General features: G+C 35.2%; 1 protein-coding gene across 4 annotated transcripts in view; it reads left to right on the top strand.

Moving 5' to 3' along the window:
* The window catches only part of RAB3IP (RAB3A interacting protein), a 29,977-nt gene that overhangs the window by 909 nt on the left and 15,115 nt on the right, over positions 1–13,953 (top strand). For 2 of the 4 annotated variants that reach the window (XM_032220519.1, XM_032220516.1), the window contains exon 2: positions 12,113–12,455. The gene's annotated coding sequence lies outside the window, so the exon portion shown is untranslated. Of the gene's footprint in view, positions 1–8,131; positions 8,291–12,112; positions 12,456–13,953 lie in introns of all 4 variants that reach the window. The other 2 variants (XM_032220517.1, XM_032220518.1) reach the window with 2 other exon arrangements.

Genomic DNA, 13,953 nt, shown 5'->3' with positions numbered 1-13,953 from the left:
TCTCCCGGTCGCAGAATTTGCACATTTGAACTGATAGTTTGCAACATTCACGGAAGTGGATTTTGATAAAGCTGATTGTTTTCCCAGATGATGCAGCACTCGTTTTCCCCCAGAGGCTAGCACAGCCTTTCTGAAAACATTTATTTTATTTGTCAGAAAGCCAGAACTACAATAACCTAGATGCCTGAAAATATATAGACCAAAAATGTGCAAAGCTTGTGCCTTCTAAGCAATTATGTCTGGCCTAGCAGAATCTCTTCTGTTTCCCAATGTCTGCAACTTTTGTTCTTTGCCTCCCTGAACCAGTAAGCATAACTTTTATTAAACTAGAAATGTTGGTTGCAATGGCCAAAATAATTTGTCTGGACTTAATCTGGCTTTGGTAATAAATTAGTATTAACTGGAGATTACCAGTATTGCAAATACGACATATTTAAAGTAATAATAGTATTATATCACTGAGGTTAAATTGGTTGAGGGAACAATGGAATATTATTGCAGGATTTACATTGAAAGTCTTTAATGAAGCTTTTGATAGAAATTGTGCATTTAATTCTTCATTGAAATTAATAGATTGTGGATTATTTTAAAAATATTGAAGTTGTACATAGCTCTTGTAAAATTACATCTGATAAATAATGGAAAATGAATAATGCATGCATTTGAAAGCCATTGATACCTGAGCTTAATCTTTTATATATAAAAGGGGACTGTTGGCAAAAGTTAAATACAATCATATATTATTTTATATCATTCACTTCACATATGTTTTGTGCACATTGTACATGTCAGTTGCAGAACTCTTGTACGATTAAATTAACAACTAAGAGCAAGGATAAATAATTCACTCAAGTTGTGCTTTTAATAAATAAATAACTAGTCTATGTAATTTGCAGCTGATGCCTTTTCCTATTTAAAGGAACAATACTTGTGGAAGAGAATTCTAATGGAACTTTTTTTTGTCAATAGAGAAAATATTTTGACTAGGTTCAAGGAAAAAGTCCTTGGCATTAAATAAATTGGATGACTTTTAATTGATTTGGGGCTGTTCTGAAATGTTTCAGTGAATATCACAGTGATGCGCACTATTTAGAATGTTGAGAATTCAAACTGAAAATATTTCCAGAAAGCTTTTAATATGGGCTCCAGTGGCCTCCAAAACATGTCAATTACAAATTGTAAAATGGCAGGTAGGGATGTTGTTGAGTGCACTACTGAAAAGTAATCACATTATTTAACTTTAAATATAAATCAGAGGCAGTTTTTATCCTGACCATCTTTTATCAGTGTAGACTTTAATATGTTGTTCAAAGTCCAGTTCCAGACTTTGCATCTCCCAGCCCTCCCCCAAATGTTACAAACCCCTGCTATAAAATATTTTTTGCTGGGATTATTTATTTCAGTTGTTTCAGGATATTACCCCATCAGAGTGATTCGTAATTAATATTAAAATATATAATCACAATTATATCCATATATAAAGTCTTCACAATCCTGTAAACATTTTTGAGGCAATTATTTCAATAACCTTCTGGTCTCCAGTCTTGCCCTTAATAAAATACGGAGCTTTTTAGATATAGAAACCAAACATGAATTAATATGACCATCAGGATCTAAGAACCTTAAAATTTCCTAATAATCTGACATCCAGATACAAGGGTGAAATTGAAGAGAAAATAGTTTTAGTGAAGTCTTCCCTCCTATTGTAAAACAAATAGGGCTATCATCAAGCAAAGCATGTGATTAATAGACAATCAGAACTTGATATCAGCTCTGCAAATTATTGGATATTTTGTAAATGTTGTAATAGGCAAAAATGCTTCCAATTTTAAAAGTATCTTAGGTATTCAATCTTTCCTCATACTTCAAAGTATTAATCCAATGTTCCTTCAATGCTATTGGAACGTAGGTTTAGGAATATCTTCCACAGTGCTGGAATCTATACTTGTGATTCAGTGATTCACTAAAAGATTGGCCCATGCCCTTCCTTACTGTACTTCATTCTTATAAATTTTTAACAAAGTATTGCCTTTGATTAGGAATATTCCTGGACAACCTGAAGAATATTATAAATCATTGATGCTGTTCAATATTGCTGTCTTATATTTTTGTCTGTAGCTGTAATAAAACCCATCAGGCAACTAGTTGCAGATGACCATCTGAGTTGGTAATGGTAGAGGTTCAACTGTAGTAGACCCCAATGTCATTTTTGCCTGCATCCTTCATTTCCTTAGATTCCATCCTAAATTAATTTTGCTGATTACACAGTTTTTATAAAGACTTTTTAATACTTCTTTAGATCAGGCTTGAATCTGCTAATCTACAATTTTCTTGGCAACTTTTTCAGAAATGGTTTGCCCTTGCCTTCTTACTAAGACTAAGACAGAGTGACTGGCCAAGGTCACCCAGCAGGATGTGTACCCAAGGCAGTCCTAGAATATGCATTTCCCAGTTCCCTCTCTTCAACACATATCGTATATAGTTATTTATTTTGTCAAATTTATTTTCAGCTTTTAAAAGAAGATAATCCTTCACTGTGGTATAATAAATATTTATCACCAACTATTACATTCCATTAGTCTTCATTCCTCATTGTTCTGCTCTTTTGATTATATAGTCACCTGTTTGGTTGCAGGAACTATTTTTAACAGCTGTATTGTTGAACTAAGTAACTGCTATGTTAATGAAGTTGAAGAAGTACTATGTATTAAGAAAGGTAAGTCATTTAGAGGTAATGCTGATTTTTAGTTGTCCTTTGGACTTTGTGTTCAGTTGAAAATCAAAAGATTGGCAGTTTAATCATTGCTGTATATGACAAATATTTACTATTTTTGGTCTGATATTAATCTTTATTAAAAGAGGTAGCAGATGTTAAACTCACTAAGTAGAGTCAACATATTCAGCTTTTGAAGGACAACCTGTTGTTAATACTGTGTAAGTAACCCATGTTGTTTGTGCTCCTGAGGCACCTTCAAATCTCTATGTATCTTTTATTCTTTATTCTTAGCTTGATCTTAACATAAACTTGGTGTCTAAATTAAAAAATGTAGGACTTTTGGGGGGCAGGAAAAAATATATAGGGACATTTGTTAGCAAATACAGAATAACTGAAGGGGAAAGGGGAAAGCTACCCTGTTTCCCTGAAAATAAGACCTCCCCGGATAATAAGCCCAACCGGGATTTTGAGTGTATGTGCTAAAATAAGTCCTCCCCGAAAATATTGCAACATAGCAGCAGCCATGAGGTGATCATGCTCGCCACCTCCTGCACCTCAAAAATAATAAGACCTCCCCGAATATAAGGCCAAGCACTTATTTTGGAGGTCAAAAGAAAATAAAACCCTGTCTTATTTTTGGGGAAACACAGTACTAGTTGAACTTTTAGTTGTCTTCAAAGATAACTCTGCACTGCAACTTTTTCTCTTATTTTTGGATTTATATCATGTCTTTATGCCAGAAGAAAATTAATTTTAAAATGTTTAAAAATATTTTTAATTTTTTGAAAGTATTCTTCTTTACCCTAAACTTTTCTGCAAAGGTTGTATTCTAGGCTTACTTACATTTATTGCAAAAGATTTCTCTAGCCTGTCACTACAGTGAAAAATAGCTAGTAATGAATCACCAAAATAACAAAAGGCATAGTCCTCTCCAATGGCTTCAAATTCACAGGTTTGTGTGTGTGTGTGTGTGTCTTAAAATAATCAAGCCATAAAACAAATGAAATGCTTTAAATCTAGGAGTGGTGTTCCAATCCTGTAAAAAGAAAATAGCTCAAATTAATTAACATGCCTTTGTCGTAACCTAAAAGAATGCAGCAGTGATTTTAAGATTTTAAATTTAAAATTCCCACCACTGTTTTCTACCACAAAAAGTAATAAATCTTTCAGGTGGTGGGAGCATTGCACTCTTTTCATTCTTTACCCCTTGTAAAAAAAATGTAGTCAGAATTTTTAATGTTTTTCCCCCCTTGTTACTTAGATGTATTGAGAATGTGGCTCTGAAACTAGATGCTGGTCTTTGAACAAAGGAAAACTGGCGAGTAATGTAATTCTATTTGCTTGGCTGAAGTTTAACCTGATTCCAACTGGGTTGCTTCCATTAATGATAGCTGATAGAGATAGATCTGCTTGGTGGAAAAACACTATAAGGAAAAAACTGACTTACCGCATTTTCTCTGAATTTTTGTTGCTTTCTGGTCTTGTAAGTGTTTATTGGACTTCTCCACTAACTGTCTGCATATTTATTCTAAATGTCACTGGGAATTCACCAGAGTCTGTCAGTGTCTTACCCTCAGCAATTTAGAGGTCAGATATACAGGTAGTCCTTGATTTATGATGACAGTTAAGCCCCAAATTTCTGTTGCTAAGTGAAACAGTTAAGTAAATTTTGCCCATTTTATGATCCTTCTTGCCACAGTTGTTAAGTGAATCACTTCAGTAGTAACATGGTTGTTAAAGTGAATCCGGCTTCCCCAGTGACTTTGCTTGTCAGAAGGTCATAAAAGGTGATTACATGACCCCGGGACACTGCAACCGTCATAAATATGAACCAGTTGCCAAGCATCTGTATTTTGATCACATGACTGAGGATGCTGCAATGGTTATAAGTGTAAAAATCTGTCATAAGTCACTTTTTAGTGCCGTTGTAAGTTTGAACGGTGACTAAATGAACTTTTGTAAGTCGAGGACTACTTGAAATGGCTCCCATTTTCCAAAGGTTAAGCCAATGTGAAGCAGAAAAGGTTGGCATATTGAATGCACTCTCCTTTGATGTAAGTTTTGTTCTAGTGTTTAACTCAGTCTTTACTAGGACTGAAAAGAACTTATGTCACCTTGATAAATTTGATATATTTATTGATGGAAAGAGTATCTAAAGTGATTATATTATTGTAAAATTCTGCTATTCAGCCACAGATCCTGTTTGAATACTGTATTTGTGAGGACTAAGGTGAATAAGTGGGTTTAAGTTTCAGACATGACTGTTTTCATGCTTTTTATTGCTGTATCTGATTTCATTCTGCTCTAAGAGCTGAATAATAATAATAATTTATAGAAAGAGAAAAATATAGAAAAGCTATTTACTGCCTGGGGCCTTTTTAGCGAGGTGGTTTATAAATCTTATAAATACATATTCTCATACCCATGTGTATGGAAGGTTGAACAGTATGTAGAGTATAGGTTTTTTTAAAATTTTGAATTATGTAAACAATAGATCTTTGGAGAGATTTAAAATTGTTCATATGTTAACACTTCTGCTCATATACCACAAAAGAAGAAAGTGGTCATTTTCATACTGTTGCAAAAAAGCCCAACATGGACGTACGTAAATAATCACCCGGAGTTAACCTTCAATTGAGGAAGACTTTAATTTCTAATTTAGCTCCAAAGTAAACATGAGCTGGAATCTCTACATACTGTATTTTTCGTACTATAAGACGCACCTGACCATAAGACACACCTAGGTTTAGAGGAGGAAAACAAGAAAAAAAGGGCCACAGATAGGCGTCCTCTCATGTGTCAACTCTGCCTGTTGACTCCTGCACTGCAGAAAAGAGACAGAAGTGGCGGGCTTCAGCACCGTAAACGCCGCCGCAGCCTGGCTGCTATTCTAAAGGACTGGCACTGCTCCACCATTGGGGACCCCTGAGGTAATACACGTCATGGTCTGTGATGCAATATTCACTCCATAAGACGCACAGACATTTTCATCCACTTTAGTGGTGGTGGGGGGAGTGTGTCTTATGGAGCGAAAAATAAGGTAATTTATCTGATGAATTTGGAAAAAATGCAGTGCAGTGATAGGCAGATGCATCTGAAGACGTGGGGGAAGGTAGAGCAAAGTCCAAAATGAGCATCACACTATTACTATTGTACATGTGCTGTGACATCACAGGTACATGAGGGATGGTGCTTACATCATCATTTTACAATATTAACCTTTTCTGGTGAAATTGCTGGATTCTGTGGATGCTTGTATCAACAGGCACTAACTATTCCAAACAACTCTTGGTAGCTGTGCACTGTCACTGAATAAATACTAGAATAGCATCATAGGAAGAAGGGCAGTTAAATAAATCAGATCACTAATTTGTAGGGGGTTTTCTTTGTGGGAGGAATTAATGGTAAGCCCTGCTGATTCCCAAAGATATTTGCTTATGCCAAGTCTGAACACAGAAGTATTTCCAGATGCAAAGAATAGTAGGTTTAATTAAATTAAATTAATACTAGCCTCTAATACTAGGTGTTTTTTTTTAAACATTCCTGGAGAAAAACCATTCAGGCAGATGTTGAAGAATTGATTGAAAATAAACAGTGGAGTCCTTGGTGCTTTCTGAGTTTGGTTGTTTGCTTGCAGATATTTCATTATTTGCACAGACACTAGATGTCTATGAAGATTCTCAGTCATCCAGGTCAGGTGCTTTTTTAAAGAGGCAACTGGACTTTCTGGTTTTTCTTCGAACATGTTTCACTTTTCATCCAAGAAGCTTCTTCAGCTCTGAAGTGAAAGCATGAGAAGCCAAATGTCTTCCAAAAAATCCCAGAAAGTCCAGTTGCCTCTTGAAAAAAAGCACTTTTGGGACATAACTGACTAGATAAAATATCAATGCTAGTGAGTTTGGGGTTTGTTCCCTGTTTATATACAATCACTTGCCATGCCAGCTTTGGTGGCGGTGTGAGTTTATCCTTGATTAGTGTATTAGTTTCTGCTTGATTGTTTGTCTGGTATTAATTGTTGCTTATCTGGGTGTTGATTGCTGCAGAGAATGTGCTCTGCATGTTATGTGCACACCTCAAACCCAAGAATACACTAAGATAGAAACTTGCCCATTCCAAGAATAAAATAGCCAGACAGAAACTGAGCAATGTGGTATATGCATTATAATGCAGTGAGCCATGTGCAGATCTGTACATTGGGGAAACAAAACAACCACTTCATAAACACATGACACAACATAGAAGAACAAAAACATCAGGACTAGATTCAGCAGTCCATCTGCATTTAAAAGGCACGGCCCACTCTTTTGAAGATAACAAAGTCCATATTTTGGACAGAGGATCACTGGTTGAAAGAGGAATTAAAGAGGTTATGTCAAAATTGAACAGCCCTCTCTCAACAGAGGGAGAGGGATAACACGTACTTCCAATCTGCAACACAGTCCTTTCAACAGTTCCAAGAAGGCTCTTCGCTAATTTGCACTCTGACACTGATGACACAGATAAACCTCCAGGTGACCTTAATGACTTGCTAAAAGAATGTAATGCCCAGCTGTCTGCAAGGAGTATAAATCCTTCCATTCCCCACCATGCAGTCAGAGCTGAAGAAGCTTCTTGGATGAAAAGTGAAATGTCTTCAAAGAAAAAGTCCAGTTGCCTCTTGAAGAAGAAAAAGCACCTTCCATGACCTGAATGACTCAGAATCTCCATAGACATTTAAGATGTTTTGGCTGGCTTTAGCTGGTTTGTGTGCTGTGATGATGCAGTGTAATAGTGTGGTGATGTTTTAATGTATGGCAGTGTTATCCTTTTTATAACTTGTGTTTATCATGCTGTAATGGGTTGCGTGGTCAGGCACGTTTTGCTAAAGTTGCAAGGGGATTCATTTTGATGGGAGATGTTATAGAGGCAGTCTGCTCCCCTTTTGTTGTGTTCTGGGTTGCATTTGTACTTGTCTGGTAATGTCCTGTTGTGGAGATTGTATCAACCTTGTTACTTTGATAATGTAGCACTTGGTGTGGGTTTTTTTTTAATCGACTTGCATTTCTAATTGACCATGATTTTTTCTGTTGATAAGGGTTTTCCAGAAGGTTAGAAAGTTTCATTTTTTCTTTGTGAATGTTAACCCTTTGAAGATTGTTTCATGTTTTTTTTTACTATAACAAAGGTGTTTACATAGCAGAATCATACTTTTGGCTGTATATATGGGGGTGCAATCTAGACATAACACCAAAGTTATTGCTATGAGTCCTCAGAATGATAATCCCACGAATTCATGTTTTGGTATATTTATTCATCAAATTGAATATAGAAGTTCATGAGGTCCATGATTCTGGGAATTACAAACTTAGTATATTTGGTCAGGTTGGATGAGCAGTACTGTAATATTGCTACTATGCTTTTCTTTTTTTTTGCTAGTTCTGGCTATATGACATAGAATGCTGTGACATCAAATGAAATGACTAGCTGAGGAAGTCTGGAAGTTGAACAAATCTTAAAAGTTGCCAAGGTTGAGAATCATTGGTTTAAGCTGTAGTTGAGACTTTTCTGGAGAATATTGCATTCTGCAGTGGAAAGGTAGGAAACAAACAAAAAACCACATATGATTCTGGAATAGACATTATCAAGATGTAAATACTGAAATGAATGCACTGTAGGGAAAAATTGTGATTGTAGGTTTATCGTTATAATTTTTAGATATAAAAAATCTAAAGGCATCTCTCCTCTATCTCTTTAAGGTATATTTTTTCATTTAATTTAGATCACAGATACATTTTTAATTATATTTTATAAATATAATAATATAATTTGCATAATTTGTTTAATTTAAAGTTGAGGGGGTATGTGTTTGCCTGCTCTTTCATTACAAAAGTGTTTTATTCATAAGTATCTATATAAATTCTAACCTGATCTTTTTTGGAGAAATATTCAAGTATGTAAATCTATTTCCTGCTGTCATATTCTGAAAAAGGGTTAAATGGTGGTTGTTTTCTGAAATAGTTTTGAGTCTTTGTTTAATTCTGCATGATTGTCCTTGAATTACTTGTTATTGAACAATAGTGCTTGGCAAGTATAATACCCGTAGTACCTTTTTAATGCTTCTTAACTGGAGATTAAAAGAGATTAATTTGAAGCTTTTTGTATTCATATCTTCTTTTAGTGGACTGATTTGGTTTGTTGATTTTTGCTCCCCAATCAGCAGAATGAATACAAAATTGGTTCTTCGTACTCACGGCATTTAAACATAATATTTAGTCTAATAGTGAATTTGAGTGCTAGTAGAATTTTAGCCAGAAAAAGGCTATGTTAATCGTCAGAGAATGAGTGCCATGGTCAATCCCAAATATTAAAAGTTAGGGGGTGTTGGACTATTTTTATGGACTATTTTGAACAGGTGGTCCTCGACTTATATGAATTGAGCCCAAAATTTCTATTGCTAAGTTAGATATTTGTTAATGCCCCATTTTATTTATTTATTTATTTGTTTGTTTGTTTATTTATTTATTTATTAAATATATTTATATGCCGCCCAATCCCGAAGGACTCCGGGCGGCTTACAAAAAATATAAGAAAAAAAAACACGTAACGATAAAAGAAAACAGTTTAAAAACAGCAACACCCTCATACATTCATTCTAATCGGGGCCGGACCTCAATAGTGAGGTCAACAGCCCCAGGCCTGCCGGAACAGCCAAGTTTTTACAGCTTTCCTGAAGGCAACCTTTCTTGTCAGTTTTTAAGTGAATCACTGCAGTTGTTAAATTAGTAACAAGGTTGTTAAGTGAGCTTGGCTTCCCCATTGACTTTACTTGTCAGAAGGTCACAAAAAGTGATCAAATGACCCCAGGATACTGCAGCTGTCATAAATAGGAGTCAGTTGCCAAGCATCCAAATTTTGATCACATGACCATGGGAATGCTGCAATGGTCATAAGTGTGAAAACTGGTTATAAGTTACTTTTTTTCAGTGCCATTGTAACTTTGAACAGTCACTAAATGAACTGCTGTATGTCGAGGATTACCTGTATCTCATAGTACCTAGGAAGAGATGCAGTATTTTCACTTACATTTCTGATTAACTGAATTCCAGCACTTCATCCAAACTCTAAATTTGGAGATAAAGTAAGCATCTTACAGATGCCTTTGCTAGAATAAAATCATTCCCACCCTTTTACACCATCCTCTTTTAATCATTTTATATTGCTCTTCCTTCCAGCTTTATGATTTATTTTTGCTCTCAGTTGATTTATGAGAAAAACCCATAGCTATAACACATGTATTAATGTTGACTTCCAACATATCTCTAGAAACATTAAATCTTTACTGTAATTTGTTTACATCCTCTTCATCGTTGTTGACTGTGCTTCCATGGCTAGTGATAGTGTGGTATTACAGGTTGCTGACTTGTGTCAGGTAGCAGCTAAGTTTCTTGGACTTGAATGCTTGAAGGGGTTGGATTACACTATATAAAACAAAGACTCAGAAGTGAAAACCAAATTTTGGTCACCGTTATCATGGCTGCATCATGTTTTTCAAGAAAATGCCAGGACTTTCAAGTTTGCTTTTTGCATTAAAAATAGCACAGCTCAAAAGGGTGATATTTTCTCTAAGGAATTTATTGTCATCTTGACTTTTGAGAACAAGATCAAATGGAAAGAGCATTGAACATCCTATTTGGAATATTCCAAAAGTTTAAACCAGGATTATCTCACAGTGCAGGCTTGCCACATGCTTCACATGATTTTGATAGAAAAAAATGCAGAATTTAAGATTTTGTAGCTCACTAGCATTTATTTATTTATTTTTGTTTATGTGCTTTCAGGATTTGATGTTTATATGAAAAATGAAACTAAATGTTAATAGTATTATTTATGTTAACAGTATTATTTGTGCACATGACAAATGACAGAATAATTGAAATAAATAAGTGGTAGTGTATATTTTTCTAATGGAGACCAACAGGTGGGTTGCTGCTGGTTCAGCCCGGATTGGGCAAACCGGTAGTAGCAGTGGTGGTGGGACTCTGCCCACCTGCCCGGATGCTTCTGTGCATGTGCAGAAGTGTCATGGAAGAATGTGCCCAAACCAGTAGTAACAAAATTGGCAACCCACCACTGGAGATCATGACCATAGCATTTCCATGAGAAAAAAGGGGGAACATTAACAAGAGACTGCTAAGGGAAAAAAGTTCAAGGAATTTTAAATTCTATTGCAGAGTGAATCATAATGAAAGCTCTGTCTTCTAATATTAATCTACTCTGAGTAAATCTTCCAAGAAAAGGGAGTCTTGAGATAGGAGAAGCAGATACATTAAATTTTATCTATTGGTTTATAAGAAAGATGCACTTTTCATTGCAGAAGGATTAATGGAAATTATTTTTGTCCTTAGTAGGACAAATAGGATCTTTGAATATTTGTCTGGGCATCACTTGCATACTGCTTATACTATACTTCTGAGTTACTGGATATAGGGTGTGTATACATGTGCATTTTTGCAAGAAAAGGGTTCTTTTATTATATAGTCTGTATTGTATTTTAAAGGGGAGGGGAGGAGTTCTGGCATTAAATGCTATGAAATCTAATAAATAAAATTATCTGACAATTACTTTCCTTTGCTCTTTAAGCTTTGAGTATAGTTAGTTGCTAGGTACTAATTTAAGATATGATTACTGAAATGCTGTATGCAAAATGCGTCATGTTTTAAAATAGAAGTAGTTCTCTAATAGTCTTTTAAAAAACAACCTCTACAATTCAGTTAGGTTTTTGAAATATTTGGAAATATCTGTCACAATTGAATACAGTTTGTGGCATGGAAATATTTGAACTGTTATTTCAGTGTTTCCAGTGATATTACAGTTGGAGACCCTTCTATGAAATTATGGGTAATATTAATATTGATGTCTTCCCTTCCCTTTAAGGATTTTAGACCAAGACATCTGTGGAGAACTAGTGCCTCAAGGCAGAAGGGACTGTTTAATGAATCTGGGGTCTGTGTTTCCAGCGCTTGAGCCCTTATTCTGTACTCTTACCCATATCACATTGTGTTGCAAACATTTTGAAAGATCATGTTTTTTTAAACTACTTGTTTCTTCTGTAACCACAAATACGTTTTTTCAACTGCAAATGTTTATGCAATATTAAGTACTTTATTGACTATTGCCGTTATTTTTTTATAATAGCTGAAGCAAATATCAGCTAGTACTTCAACAGGTTCATCTAATAATACAAATTGATTCCCATATAAATTCTCTACAGGAATCTGGAATATGTGTGAAACAAAAAAAAATTGAGACATCTCCATGAATAGAAAAATTATATTTCATGTGTGTTACAGCAATAGTCACCTTGGGCTTGATTTAAAACATAATATTAACATAATTTTTCCTCCTGTCTTTTTACAGATCTGTTCATCTTGATGCTTATGGAGAATTGTTTGCTCGAAGCCTATCTCTGAATCTTCCAAGGACTTGCCTTAACAAGGAAGAGGATTGGTGATTCTTCACAGAGCCTGGGATTTAGCAACTGGCTTCTAATATAACACCCTATATAACAATGATTGCTGTATGGTCCCATTTTCTACCTTTTATCTGGCTTCAGCTTGTCTAGTTCTCAAATTAGAGTTGAGAAACTTTTTGAAACGAGAGCTCATTCCTACATGCCATATTTGGGAATTTCCTGTTCCAAAAAGATTTTTATGTGTTCTGGATTTTTATGTGTTCTGCCTTTTTACCCAAAGGCACTGTGGTGAGATGATTTTGCATCATTTTTAATACTATTTTGCCTATCAGATCTATTTATGGTTCAGAGGCATTCTCATAAATAAATATAATCCTAGCTACTCTTTTTTTAATTACACGAGTCTCTAAAAAAGCAAAAATCCAGTGAATCTTATAGGTATCAAGGGAGATGTCCCTAAGCACTGTGTTACCTAATCTCGTTATAAGTAGCAGCTCCGACCCTCTGGAACGATCTCCCCGTGGAGATTCGTACCCTCACCACCCTTCAGACCTTCCGCGCAGCCCTCAAGAGCTGGCTATCCCGCCAGGCCTGGGGGTAAAGATTTGATTCGCCCCCACCCGAATGCTGAATGAATGTTGTTTATTTTTTAATTATGTGTTATGTTATATGTTACTGTTTGTATCCCCTCCCTATAAGTTGTTAGCCGCCCTGAGTCCCCTCAGGGAAAAGGGCGGCCTATAAATAAACTTATTCCTATTCCTATTCCTAAATCCGTACTCTTTTTAAATAACTTTATTAAAACAAATTGTCCAGTCAGTTGCTCCTGCTGTTAGAAGGATTGTAATATTGAGTGGGACTGAAGAATTGGAGAAAAATGTGAAATTGAGAACATCAGATTTAGGAACAAGTGGGGATCCGGCTGTCCTTATAGTTATTTCTATTCCACAGTTGACATATACTGTACTACTAGTCATGGAAAAGCAAGTATGTCACCATTGTGCTCACAAGTACCTTCCTTGGCAACCTCTAGAGTTTTTATCCTATTTTGCATTTTTCTAAAAAAAGAATACTTAAAAGTATAATTCCGAGGGTCAGCATCATCTTTATTTCAAACATCCTATGCCCTGGTAGCTTAGAAAATAAAAATAACAGATGATTTGAGGGCAATATTGTGCTCAGAAGTAAACCATTTGTCTGGGAAAGCTCAGAGTAAACTGGGGTGATAGTGTGTAGATTTGGAAGGCTGTGTTCTGATAAATTAGTGCTTTGAGATATATTAGTCCCTAACTGCTCTTTCTTTGAGGTTGGACAGGTCTCCATGGAAAACTGTGTGTATGACACAGTCTTGAAATTCTAAACATACCTTTAAAAGATGGAGACTTGTGATTTAGGTAATTCTGGTACACAGTGCCTAGAAAACAAAAGGTTAAAATATAATTTTAAGTAATCTCTCATTAATCTTAAATTATTGATGGTAATATAAATCAATGAACTGTTTCATATTTAACAGTATTTATTAAATTTATATGCCGCCTATCTCACTATTAAAGCAATTCAGTGTGTAAAATAGATAACTGAAATCTCTTGAGTGTCTCACTTAAGTATCTATCAATAAACTGATCTGAACTTTTTGATGTCTTTATAAATACACTGAAATGCCAGTATGAATATGGGAAATAGCACTACAGAATTTAGGGAAGTGTGTAAAATAAAGGATAACCATTACTGATCTGATTTAAGAGGTATGAATTGTGAAAGAAGGGCTTTTGTTCCCTACCTTAAT

This window comes from Thamnophis elegans, chromosome 7 (assembly GCF_009769535.1).
Source record: "Thamnophis elegans isolate rThaEle1 chromosome 7, rThaEle1.pri, whole genome shotgun sequence".
Lineage (NCBI taxonomy): Eukaryota > Metazoa > Chordata > Lepidosauria > Squamata > Colubridae > Thamnophis > Thamnophis elegans.
The sequence above is the reverse complement of the archived record's forward strand: the minus strand, read 5'-3'. Positions and strand labels throughout refer to the sequence as shown.